The sequence below is a fragment of the Sphaeramia orbicularis genome, chromosome 3 (assembly GCF_902148855.1).
Source record: "Sphaeramia orbicularis chromosome 3, fSphaOr1.1, whole genome shotgun sequence".
Taxonomy (NCBI): domain Eukaryota; kingdom Metazoa; phylum Chordata; class Actinopteri; order Kurtiformes; family Apogonidae; genus Sphaeramia; species Sphaeramia orbicularis.
Window position 1 is genome coordinate 60314790 of NC_043959.1, and position 12237 is coordinate 60327026.

Sequence of the window (12237 nt, forward strand, 5' to 3'; positions counted from 1 at the left end):
ACCCCCTGAGTTCAAGACAAATAGAGCTGAACACTTCAATAATAAGGTAAATAATAAGGCTAAATACAAGATTTAAGGCTGCATAAAATCACAGACTTTAATGATGACAGGGTTCTGATAACCTGACATACTTTTATACAAGTGCATTTCACACTTTATTCACATATTATTGGCTCTACAGTTTCTCTTCCATTTCATTCTTTTAAACTCGGTAGTTAGATTCTGTGGGACCATGTTCCCTCTGTGGGCTCCATCCATGGCTGCTTTGGGTTCTGTTGGTACTTCTTTATCAAACAGACTTAGTACCATAAGAGACTCAGTCAGGTACCACATGTGATGTGGGATGGATGTCTGTACTTCAGGTGCTTTAATCCATTAAGCATGAGAATGCATTTAAAAACTGCATTTTTTGGCGTTTTTTGACATTTTTTTGATGGACCCTTTATACTTTTTGGTGGTGGTAGTGGGGTCAAACGTTGACGGATTTTGCTGAAATTTTTTGGGGGGGCTATTGTCATGTTGGAGATTAACTGGTTTAAATAACACTATGATCTGAAGAGAAAGTGATTTTTGAGACGCCCTGCTGGAGGTTCAACAGACCAGCAGATAAGGGGGACGTCTCTCCAGCTCTCAGCAGGCCAGTGCTTTGTTCCGTATTTTTTCCAAACTGTTTATTATTCTTTTGCTTTATGACAACCTTGCCTTGAAGATGTCAACTGCAGAGTGCTGTCAGTATGATGACTCACACATTGCTGGTTCAGAATGAAGTCTACTCCTTTCAGTATATTGTTGAGACTCATATATGAGCAAATGTGCATCCAGCCTCCACCTTCACTGCACTCCAAAGTGAGGACAGCTGGGCCTTCCTCACTTGGTCTCACTTAGATTAATTATTTTTTTTCACAATAGATTTAATTATAAATATCAGTAGCTTGTAATTGCGTGTAGGGTTAATTGGCTATGGTCGCATCTGATTAGCAAGTGCACAATACGTTCTGCCTCCAGCGCTCGCATAAATTCTGAAGCTGTAAAAACAAGGTCATTGAATGTTGGCTGGATCTGTATGTGATTTTCAGTTTAACTCTGCATAGCTCAAAACTAGGTTGTATATATAAATATATATATAAATATATCTTTTTTAAATATAAGCGACTGCTTATATATTCACATTTAAAGTGCCTCCTTGCACTTTGTGTATATATTTTACTTTAGATAAAATTATCAATCAAATGTATAGGATCTGACATTTTTTTGTCATTTTTCAGAATTGTTTTGCTATGCTAAAAGGTTCTAAAAATCTATATCTTTACAACAGTGGGGGTGTTTATATGGATTTGAGTATCCCAGTTGTGATTGGCTTTTCCTGTCTAGTCCAAGGGCTGGGGCTGTAATATGAAATATGAAATATTAAACATTAAATATCAAATATTTCATCCTGATTTCAGGAAGTTGGACAGGCCCTGTTGGTTTTGAGAAACCCAGTTGCAGTAGCTTGCAGGTGTCAAACATGCGGCCCATGGGCCAAATCGGCCCGCTAAAGGGTCCAGTCTGGCCCCTGGGATAAATGTGTGAAATGCAAAAATGACACTGAAGATATTAACAATTTTAGTTCAGGTTCCACATTCAGCCCAGTTCAGTCTGAAGTGGCTCAGACCAGTACGATACTATCATAATAACCTAGAAATAATGACAACTCCAAATTACTCTCTTTGTTGTAGTGTTTAAAAAATAACAATACATGAAAATGCTTACACTTACAAACTATCATTTCACAAAAAAAAAAAAAAAAAATCTGACTATCCGACTGAGGCTTTTTTTGGGGGGGGGGTAATGAAAGACTTAATTATTGCACACATTTTGTCCTATACAAGTATGTTGTAAAGAAGCTGCAAAACACATGCAGCATGTTTTTAATATTTCTTCATTTTTTCCCTTACATTGCTGAGACTAACGCTGGTAAAAATCCACCATGGAAACAAAGTCAATTAATCCTCAACAGCCCCAAGTCAAACTGGTCAAAAGTTAACAGGATAAACTCATTATTTGTGACTCTATTGCTCATACAAAGGTAAAAAAAAAATAAAAATAGACTGACTTGAATGAAGTCCAATTCAAACTTGTTTTGGAGCCGACTTCTAGTGGTCATCAGTGGTACTACACTTAATAATAATGTATGTGTAAGAATGTCACTTGAAACCATATTACCCCTTGATTTATTCCACTATCTGACTGAGATTTTTTTATTATTTTTTAAATTTGTATTTATTTTTTTTTTTTTTTTGGGGAGGGGGGGGGGGGTAATGAAAGACTTAATTATTGCACACATTTTGTCCTGTACAAATATGTTGTAAAGAAGCTGGAAAACACATGCAGCATGTTTTTAATATTTCCTTCATTTTTTCCCTTACATTGCTGAGACTAATGCTGATAAATCAAATCCACCATGGAAACAAAGTCAATTAATCCTCAACAGCCCCAAGTCAAACTGGTCAAAAGTTAACAGGATAAACCTTATAACTGGGATACTGGTAACCATGGAAACACAATCAATGTTAGAACAAAGTTGATTTACCTCTTATGGGCGACTAGTTTTCTGAATAGCTTGTGAACGTAGGTTATGTATTTGAAACATTTCTTTCACTGTATTTGTTTTTCCAATTATTGTGAGGGAAGAGAGCCCGTTCTTTTTTGGATCGTTCAGTGCTACACAACCTGAACTGCGCACGCTCTGCTGTTTTGTGTGCATGAGAATATTGGCGTTGGCAGCTACAGTATGTCTACATGTGAGAGACGTCAGCAGGCCATCCAGTGTTCACGTCTAAGCACCGCCTTCCTCCAAAACGGAAGCGAGTCTTCCTCTGTGATATACTGATTCACGTCAGAAAACCCATTCATCCATCACATCACTTTTTCATCTATTTCATTTGTTATTGATCTTTGATTTAATTAAAATGTGTCATAGTCAACTGACCTAATGTAGCACATATTAGTTTTTCTATGACCATGTGTAATTGTACAATCTGTAGATGGCTAAATGTATATTTTATATCTCTCTCTTTTTGATTGTATGCACATATTTGTCTAAGAATGTATTCAGTATTTTCCTTGTGTCTGACATTTATTGTGTTGCAAAATTTGACTTTGGCTAAATGCAAACGGAGTAGAATGCACTCTTTACTGAACAAACTGTAACCGAGCACAAATTATTTTTCAGGCAAATGGACTGAAAGTGTGTAAATGTTTTAATACTTGTGTGTACATATTAATGGAAACAAATAAATGTTTATTGATGAGCCGCTTGTTGTGTTTATTTCTCAGATGAGCAAGGATGAAGTTCAATGAAAAGACATTAACCCTCCAGTATCCGGGTGTGCCTTTTAGGCACACTTTGCACTTTATTTTAAAAAACTTCACATTATTTTCACAATTTAAATCAAGTTAGAATTCAAAAGTTGTTCATTTTTGCATGATCTTTAAAATTCTGTCCACCAACTCAAATGTGCACATTGTAAATAAAAGAAAATGACCAGACTAGCATCTGTCTGCCAAGTGTGCCTAAAACGCACTATTTCTTCCATTTGATCTGTATGATTGGGACTGACCTGGATTTACAAAAATAAAATCAAATTACAGCAGAAAAATAAATCAATATATATATTAATCGTTTGATTTATAGGTGTGCATTTTACGCACACTTGGTGACAGATGCTAGTATTTTTGAACATTTGACCTTGTGCCAAAAATAATAATAATGCAAATTAACCAATGTTGGAGTTAATCATTGACATATGCCAGGATGAAAAAATCTAATAATATGTGATCCACTTTTTATGGTATATTGGAAAAAAAAAAAAGTGTTTTTTGCATCCAAAAAATGGTTTGTTTACATACAAACACGGCATTTGAAGGGTTAAAAAAAAATGTGAGAATTATTGATGTGGCACATCTGAAATAATGTGACCCAATTTGTGTTTTTTAAGGTCTATATTTTATTTTATTGCTTTTATTTTATTAATGTTGACATTTTACTGTGAAGTGGAATGCTTAACCTTGTCCAGTAATTGTGTTTTAAATTGTCGTGCCACTGACAGTGTTGATAAAAAGGGTTTACAGTAGGACCTATGAGGTAGGAACTGTTCTTCTAGCTTAGTTTCCTCTGGGGTACTATAAGCGGAGCACCGCCCCCCCCGTCCTCAGATGCGTTCTGGATAGAAGAACAGCGAGTGACGTTTCCGCATTTCTCTGCTTGTTTTATTCCATTCAGGTTAGTAAAAGTGTTAACATCTGTAATAATCCACGTCTTAAGAGTGGGCTTCAATAATATGTTTTTTCTGTGTTTAAAGATCCTTTCTGTCATATTTAACCACTTAATGTGAATGCATGGAGTGAACGTGTGGAATTAGTGCGCGGTAGCCGCCATTTTGTGTGCCTAGCATAGCCGCTAACGTTGATTAGAACATGTGTGAAAGGGCTCCTGTACACAGAATGTGTGTGGGTGTTGTTGTGTATGTGCATGTTGTGAGTTTTATAGTTGTGAAACATGCACTTTGTCTGAAGTTTATGGTTAACCCTTTCATGCGTGAATTATGAGAACCTTAATCAAGATTTTTTTTTTTTTCCTGAGTGTTTTTATTCGTCTTTAGGCATGAAAAAAAACTCAATGTAATTGATTTTTTTTTTTTTTTTTTTAATCAACCTGTTTTTCATGGAGTTACAAAAATGTCCACTCAGCTACAACATGAATTTTATTCTTGAAGCAAAGAAACATGTATTTAAAACCCAATATCATAAAGTGATATGAAAACAGTGAAATGAAACCGTGTTTAATGCAGTTAATCTGATGTTTTCTCACATTATAAAATATTCCAATACTAGTTATTACTCACTTCATGGAGATAATATGCAAAAAATAAATATTAACAATTGATTTCCACTCAAGAACCAATCAGGAACAGCAAAGTTACAGTAATGGTATGAATTGCACTTTATGAGATGGTGCATAAGTGTCCACTGTGTTGGTTGATATGGAACTAAAACAACAAAACCCATGAATATACAAGAGTAAAGCTGTAGAGTAACTGTCCACTGTAGTGACCACTGTGCATGAAAGGGTTAAAGACACACATTTTATATATGGGTTGTGTTGTGACCAAGGTATTTTGTTTCTGATAGTTAATGTAGCACAAGCATTTCATTTCTACATTCCAGTAACCTGTGACTGAAACCGAAGGTTGAAGTAATTAATTTTAGTTCAGTAATTAAAGAGTAATTTCGTTTAAAGGGACAGTGCCCTTAAAATAGCACATTAATATTACACTTGACATAGTGGTGCTCCAAACAGTGTTACACTGTTAAAATATGCTTTAGTGTTAAAGGTTATTTTGAATATATGTCAACTAAATGAAGAAAATGATAAGGGTAAAAGTGTATGTGGTAAATAAGATGAAGCTGTGATAAGATGTTGTTGAAAGCTACTTGACCAAAGAAAACAGCTGGGATAAAAACAAAAGAAATGTTTTATAAGTATGATTTTGATTATTCTGTGATGAATAAATCCACAGATGAAGATGCATTCTGGAAAGAAGAACAGTGAGTCACGTTTCCTCATTTCTCTGCCTGTTTTATTCCATTCAGATCCGGTCCACATCAGGACCAAACAGTAACTGTTAGTGTGGCCCTCAGCCCTCTGGGACCGTAACATTGAGTATTTGGTATTTTTATTTACGGCTCAAGTTGATGAAATAGAAAAAAGTGTAAAAGAATAAAAACAAACTGTATGAAAATTTTTTGACATTATTCCACAGTTGTGCCAAAAAGGCACACTTGGTGTTTAGTAAGGGCCTTATTGGACAGGATACCAGAGGGTTAAATAAGTGCATGTTCCAGCAGCTGCAGTTGGACTGTGTAGGCTGACAGAGTTATCAGGATAGTGGGCTGAACAGAGATTTAATGAACATGAAGAAATTAAATGCTTAATATAAGTTACAATAATATTAACATTAATAAAGGAATTCAAAAATAATATTAGAGCAACACTCAAACATTTGAACCCAAATGAACCTGTGTATTTGTAAAAAATACATATTTAAAATTAAAAACACCGAAAATGAAACACTGGAGAGTTCATTGAAATATACGACATTTGAGCATGTCTATGTGGAGCTAGTTTGCTGCCAAAATTTAACAAAAAAATAATACAAATGTTTTACGAATATGCTGCATTTCACTAACACATGAAATGAATATACCATGATGGAAAATTTACCGAAGAGATTTTCATGCTTGTTCCTGAAATTTGATATTTGTTTGATAGATACATGTTGTATTTGTAAAAGAAAGTGCATTCTTTGGCCAATCATATTTATTAGTTTATTAGTGAACTGTGGAGTATTTGTAAAACATAGGTTTGGTCGTAAATTAGCTCCATAAGTTCCTGACACTTATTGTTAATAATAGAAATTTGGACAATATATACACCATTGAAACCATTTAAGAACTTTTTTTTGTTGTTTTTAAAGTCAGCAGGAAAACGCCCACGGGCCACTCAGCCCAGGCTCAGAGGTACCAGAGTCCCCAGAAACATTCGCTCCACAGCTCTGCAAGTGTTGCTCCTCTAACAGTCTGTTGGTTCTATGATGAGTCTCAAGGCTCCACAGGGTCTGTTTTTGTTTTTTTGTTTTTTTTTCTGTCCCTGAGCCTCAGTGTGATGAATAATTGTCTGGAAGCTCTTCCAGGGGGATCACTGTGTATTCTTCTGCCTTTCCATTCTCTTTGGGCATTTCTTGTTGATGAACATCTCCATCTCTTGCGCCCTCTGCTGGTTTGTAGCGTTACTGTTGCTTGTTCGCTCAGTTGCATATTTTGGCGCGTTCCACCTAAACAATAAAACACAGAAGTCCATTTAAAGGTTACAGAGTTAACCCCGGTATCCAGGTGCGCTTTTTAGGCACACTTTGCACTTCGTGTTAAAAAACTTCATATTATTTTTCACAATTTAAATAAGGTTAGAATTCAAAAGTTGTTCATTTGTGCACGATCTTTAACATTCTGTCCACCAACTAAAGTGTGCACATTATAAACAAAAGAAAATGACCAGACTAGCATCTGTCTGCCAAGTGTGCCTAAACGCACTATTTCTAACATTAGAACCACTGTTTCTGATCCAAAGCCTTTAAGGCATAACTCCTGCTTTTACTGAGATCTGGGCTTCATTTGAGAGGGGAGGGGCTAAATAATTTATTAACGTTGTTAATGTTGCTGTTCATCATTGACATATGCCAGGCTGCAAAAATCAGATAATATGTAATCCCATTTTTATGTAGTATTTGAAAAAAACAAACAAACATGTTTTGTGTTTTTTGCATCAAAAATGTAGTGACATCATAATGAAAAGAGATTATTTAAAGGGTTAAAAAAATCTAAAATGAATGATTTGATCTGTATGATTAGGGCTGACCTGGATTTACAAAAATAAAATCAAATCAGAGCAGAAAAATAAATCAAAATATAATATTTAATAGTTTGATTTATAGGTGTGTATTTTACGCACACTTGGTGACAGATGCTAGTATTTTTGAACATTTGACCTAGCGCCAAAAATAATAATGCAAATTAACCAATGTTGGAGTTAATCATTGACATATGCCAGGATGAAAAAATCTAATATGTGATCCACTTTTTATGTATATTGAAAACAAATTTTTTTTTTTTTTTTTTTTTTTTTTTTTCATCCAAAAAAATGGTTTGTTTCCATTACAAACACGGCATTTAAAGGGTTAAAAAATGTGACAGTTATTGAGTATTTGGTATTTTTATTTACGGCTCAAGTTGATGAAATAGAAAAAAGTGTAAAAGAATTAAAAACAAACTGTATGAAAAATTTTTTGACATTATTCCACAAGTGTGCCAAAAAGGCACACTGGGTCCTTAGTAAGGGCCTTGGTGGACGGGATACCAGAGGGAAAAAGATGTTTCTTTGTTACTGATGTTTCAATCTTACTTGTCTGGTGGCAATGGCAACGCAGAGCAACACCAGTGCTGCTACTCCAACAATGAAGCCAAGGATGATGATCCAGTCTGGTGAGGAGAGACACATGGAGTCAGTGAACGTTTCAAACCTAATGTGTCAGCGCTGACACACTCTATGCATATGCATTTCAGATGGCTGTAACTCTTCCACTGTTTGTGCAGTTGGAAAAATCCCAACGGTTTCTGAAACCTGAGACGTTGGGCTTTATAGGTTTTATTGGGTCATTAAGGTAATTTCACTCATGCCTGTACCAGAACCTGGAGAAGAAGCCATTGTAGCAGTATTATAACATGCAGTGAATGGGAAATGACTGCTAGATTTGGAAAGTTCTAAGTCAGGGGTGGCCAACCCTGGTCCTGGAGAGCCACAGTCCTGCATGTTTTAGATGTTTCCCTCTTCCAGCACATCTGACAGACGTTATCAGGCTTCTGCAGAGCTGGATGATAGGATTATCATTTGAATCAGCTGTGTTGGAAGAGGGATCCATCTAAATCAGGGCTCTCAGACATGCGTCCCACCAAAGGTTCCAATTCAGCCCCTGGGATGAATTTGCAAAGTGTAAAAATTCCACAGTCCAGGCTGTGGAACTCAATTTAGTTCAGGTTCTACATCCAGACCAATCTGATCTACAGTCAAATAATAACAGCAGAAGAACCCACAAAAGAATGACTGCAGATTTACTACTGGGTTTGATGTGAAAATAATATACATTATGCCTATAAATAATGACAACTTCAGTTTTTTTCCTTTGTTTAGTGCAAAAATAAATTATGAAAATATTGACATTTACAGACTCTCCTGTAACAATAAAATGTGAATAACCTGAACAATATGAACAACCTGAAATGTCTAAAGAAAATTCAGTCCAGTCTGAACTCTTTTCTTCCTGTTCCTCAGTGTTTAGTGTCTGTAGATCTGATCCAGAATGCACATGGACTAATGAGAAGCTGAGGCAGAACATTGTTAAAATTGCACTGATTTTTCAGTTTTTTCAGGTTATCCACATCTTTTTTGTTTTAATAGTTTATAAAAGTAAGTATTTTCATAATTTATTGTTGTTGTTTTTTTTTTGCACTTAAACAAAGACAACAATTTGAAGTTGTCATTATTTATAGATTATTATGTTATTATTGGAGATCAGATTGGGCTGAATGTGGCCCCTGAAAGAACATGAGTTTCACAGTCCTGATCTAAAACATGCAGGATTGTGGCTCTCCCATGTTTTAAGTCACAGGTGTCAAACATGCGGCCCAGGGGCCAAAACCAGCCCTTTACAATGTGCAAGTTAGGGCATCAAACTCAAAAGTAATATCATAATAGCCTATAAATAATGACAGCATCATTTTTTTCTCTTTGTTTTAGTGCAAAAAACATTAAATTATGAAAATGTTTACATTTACAAACTATCCTTTAACAATAAAATGTGAATAACCTGAACAAATATGAACAACCTGAAATGTCTAAAGAGAATTATATGCAATTTTTAACAATATTCTGCCTGTTACTACATGTTTTGTGCCTTTGTAGATGGGATCTGTAATGCATATGTAGAAATGATAAGTCGAGGCAGAATATTGTTAAAAATGTACTTATATTTCTTAACAAATTGCATTTTTTTCAGGTTATTCACATCCTTTTTGTTTGGATTGTTGGTAAATGTAAATATTGGCCTACCTGAATGTTATTTTTTGCACTAAAACTATTTGGAGTTGTCATTATTTATAGGCTATTATGCTATTATTTTACTGGTCCAGCCCACTGCAGATCAAACTGAGCTGAATGTGGAACTGAACTAAAATGACTTTGACAGCCCTGATCTAAGTGGTTTAATTACTGTGTTTGTTAAAGGAGTTTCAGCTTCTGTTTTAATAATGGACATATTGTAGACTGAGGAAGACAAATACCTGTTTGTATTTTTTTTTACTGCTTCATCAGGATATAGCATGTTAATGTAAGGTGCTAATTGCTAATAAATCAACAAATCCCAAAGGAATAAGACATCACTTAATTTTACGTAATCTACTGTCAAATGCTGATGTATTATTTTAAAGTCCATAGAAAATGGCTGAGTGCTATTTGCTGGTGTGTGTAAACACCTCCATAATAACAGATCTAAGGTCTCCACCCAGTCGTCTGGTTGTCGACTCATCCTGTTGGAGTCATGACTCAGAACAGCCCAGTGACAGCGTCTGTCTGCTGCAGTAATGAACTGCTGACAAAGGCTTTTATTGATCACCAAATTAATAATGCCTTGGAGTGTAGGATTATTTATCAAATATCAATTTATCAAATTATTTGTAACACTTTGTAATAAGTCCACACTATGAGGCATTAGTTAAGCATGAACAAATACTGAATTCATCATTTATTAAGCATATTTCTGACAGGAATACTCATTAATATATGTTTTATAAGCACAGTTATAAATGTTTCACTCATCATTCCTAATCCTTCATCATTCAGTCATGCAGTTTGTTTTAATAATACCATGTGCTGTGTCTTTCCTTTGTTAGAATAGCTCAGACTTTTGTGAGTCTTTATTCATTTCCACCCTTTAAATCTCATTTGTAAATGCTTTAAATGTCACAGATAGTGCACACTTTAGATGAGCTCACACCACAGACTGAATTCATGAGTAGTTAGTGCTTTAGAACTACCTGAAAGAATGAATTCCTGTTTTAATAACTGTTTATAGGACATCTATTGGAAAAGAAATGTGTGAGTTAGTATAAAATACACACTAACATACTCACTCACCATTAGTACATGTGTGAATAGTGTATGTGTGAGCAGAAATGCACATCACAACTGGTTTGGAAGTGATGCAATACTAAATGTTTAAATGCTGAATCCATAATTCATAAAGTATGAAAATACAATCATTAAGCACAATGTAGATGAACTTATTAATGATGAGTAAAACCATTATAACTGTGTTTATAAACATATATTAATGGGTATTCATGTCAGAAATATGCTTTATAAATGAGTATTTATTAATGCTTAACTAATGCTTCATAGTGTGGACTTATTATAAAGTGTTACCAAATTATTTTACATTAAATAATAGATGTGAAAATACCACTGAAGTATCTACCAAGTACTGCTGTGCCATACAGTGGTGTAGAGTTGGCATGTGCTCCAGGACATGTTGGATAAAACTTTGAACACAGAGTTTAATTGAATCCATTCAGCCCAAACAGGAGCAGTATTTTTCATGTTGGACTGAGGAAGACCAGATCCTACGCAGACTCACTGAACCTATGGTGGTAAAACCACATAAACTGGTCTAGGATCAGCAGTTAGCTCGCTACCAGCTGCAGATGCAAATCTTTAACAAAATGTCAAAATGTTTGTCATTTCTTCAAATTGATGATTGTTTTTGTTTAGTTTTGAATATTGTGATGTAAATACTGGCAAATTATGCTGTTATATTATTATTATTATTTTTAATTATTATTATTACCTCCACCACGGAGGTTATGTTTTTGCCAGGGTTTGTTTGTTTGTTTGTTAGCAAGATAACTCCAACAGGTATGGACAGATTTTCAGGAAATTTTCAGGAAATGTTGATACTGGCACAAGGAAGAAATGATTACATTTTGGTGGTGATGGAGGGGGGGGGGGGATCTGCCTTGGCGGAGGTCTGCACTGTCAGAGTGCTTTTCTAGTTTTTTTGTTTGTTTGACTCACCTGGTGTTGTGTGCCCTGCATGTATAGGTGCTTCAGTCGGCTCAGCTATGGGAGCTGAAAGGAACAAAGAATCAATATCATCAATGTAATCCATGTAAAGACCTGACATTATGAAGTCAAACTTGAACCAGATCCCAGCTTACCCTGTACCCTGTCTACTACAAGAGTTTGTTGAGGTATGATAACCTCTTCAACTCCTGATCCGGATCCAGATCCTGAATATGATTCTTGTGTTGGTTCTGTGTTTCCTTGAACATTCGTGGAGCAGTGTCTCTGACAAGAGGAGCCATGGAGGGGTGGATGCAGGCCTGGTTTCTGAGGGTGTGCTGGAGGTTGTAGTAGAGAACTCGTCCAGAAACGGTCCATCTCCAGATCCTGAATCACTCAGAGTGCTCAGGATGTTAAAGGTGGTGGAAGTGGAGACAGTGCTTTGAGAGACGACGCTGTGATCAGATGCTGAGGTCGAGCTGGGAGCTGATGAAATTCTCCGAGTCGTTGTTGCCGTGGTGAACCAG

The 12237-nt window shown here is 35.6% G+C and overlaps 1 long non-coding RNA gene across 1 annotated transcript in view; it reads left to right on the forward strand.

Moving 5' to 3' along the window:
* Nucleotides 1–6019, forward strand: part of LOC115417163 (uncharacterized) — a 17840-nt gene extending 11821 nt beyond the window's left edge. The window contains exon 4 of the long non-coding RNA XR_003935092.1: nt 5943–6019. This is a non-coding gene — a long non-coding RNA (uncharacterized LOC115417163). The remainder of the gene's footprint in view (nt 1–5942) is intronic.
* Nucleotides 6020–12237: the final 6218 nt, after the last annotated feature.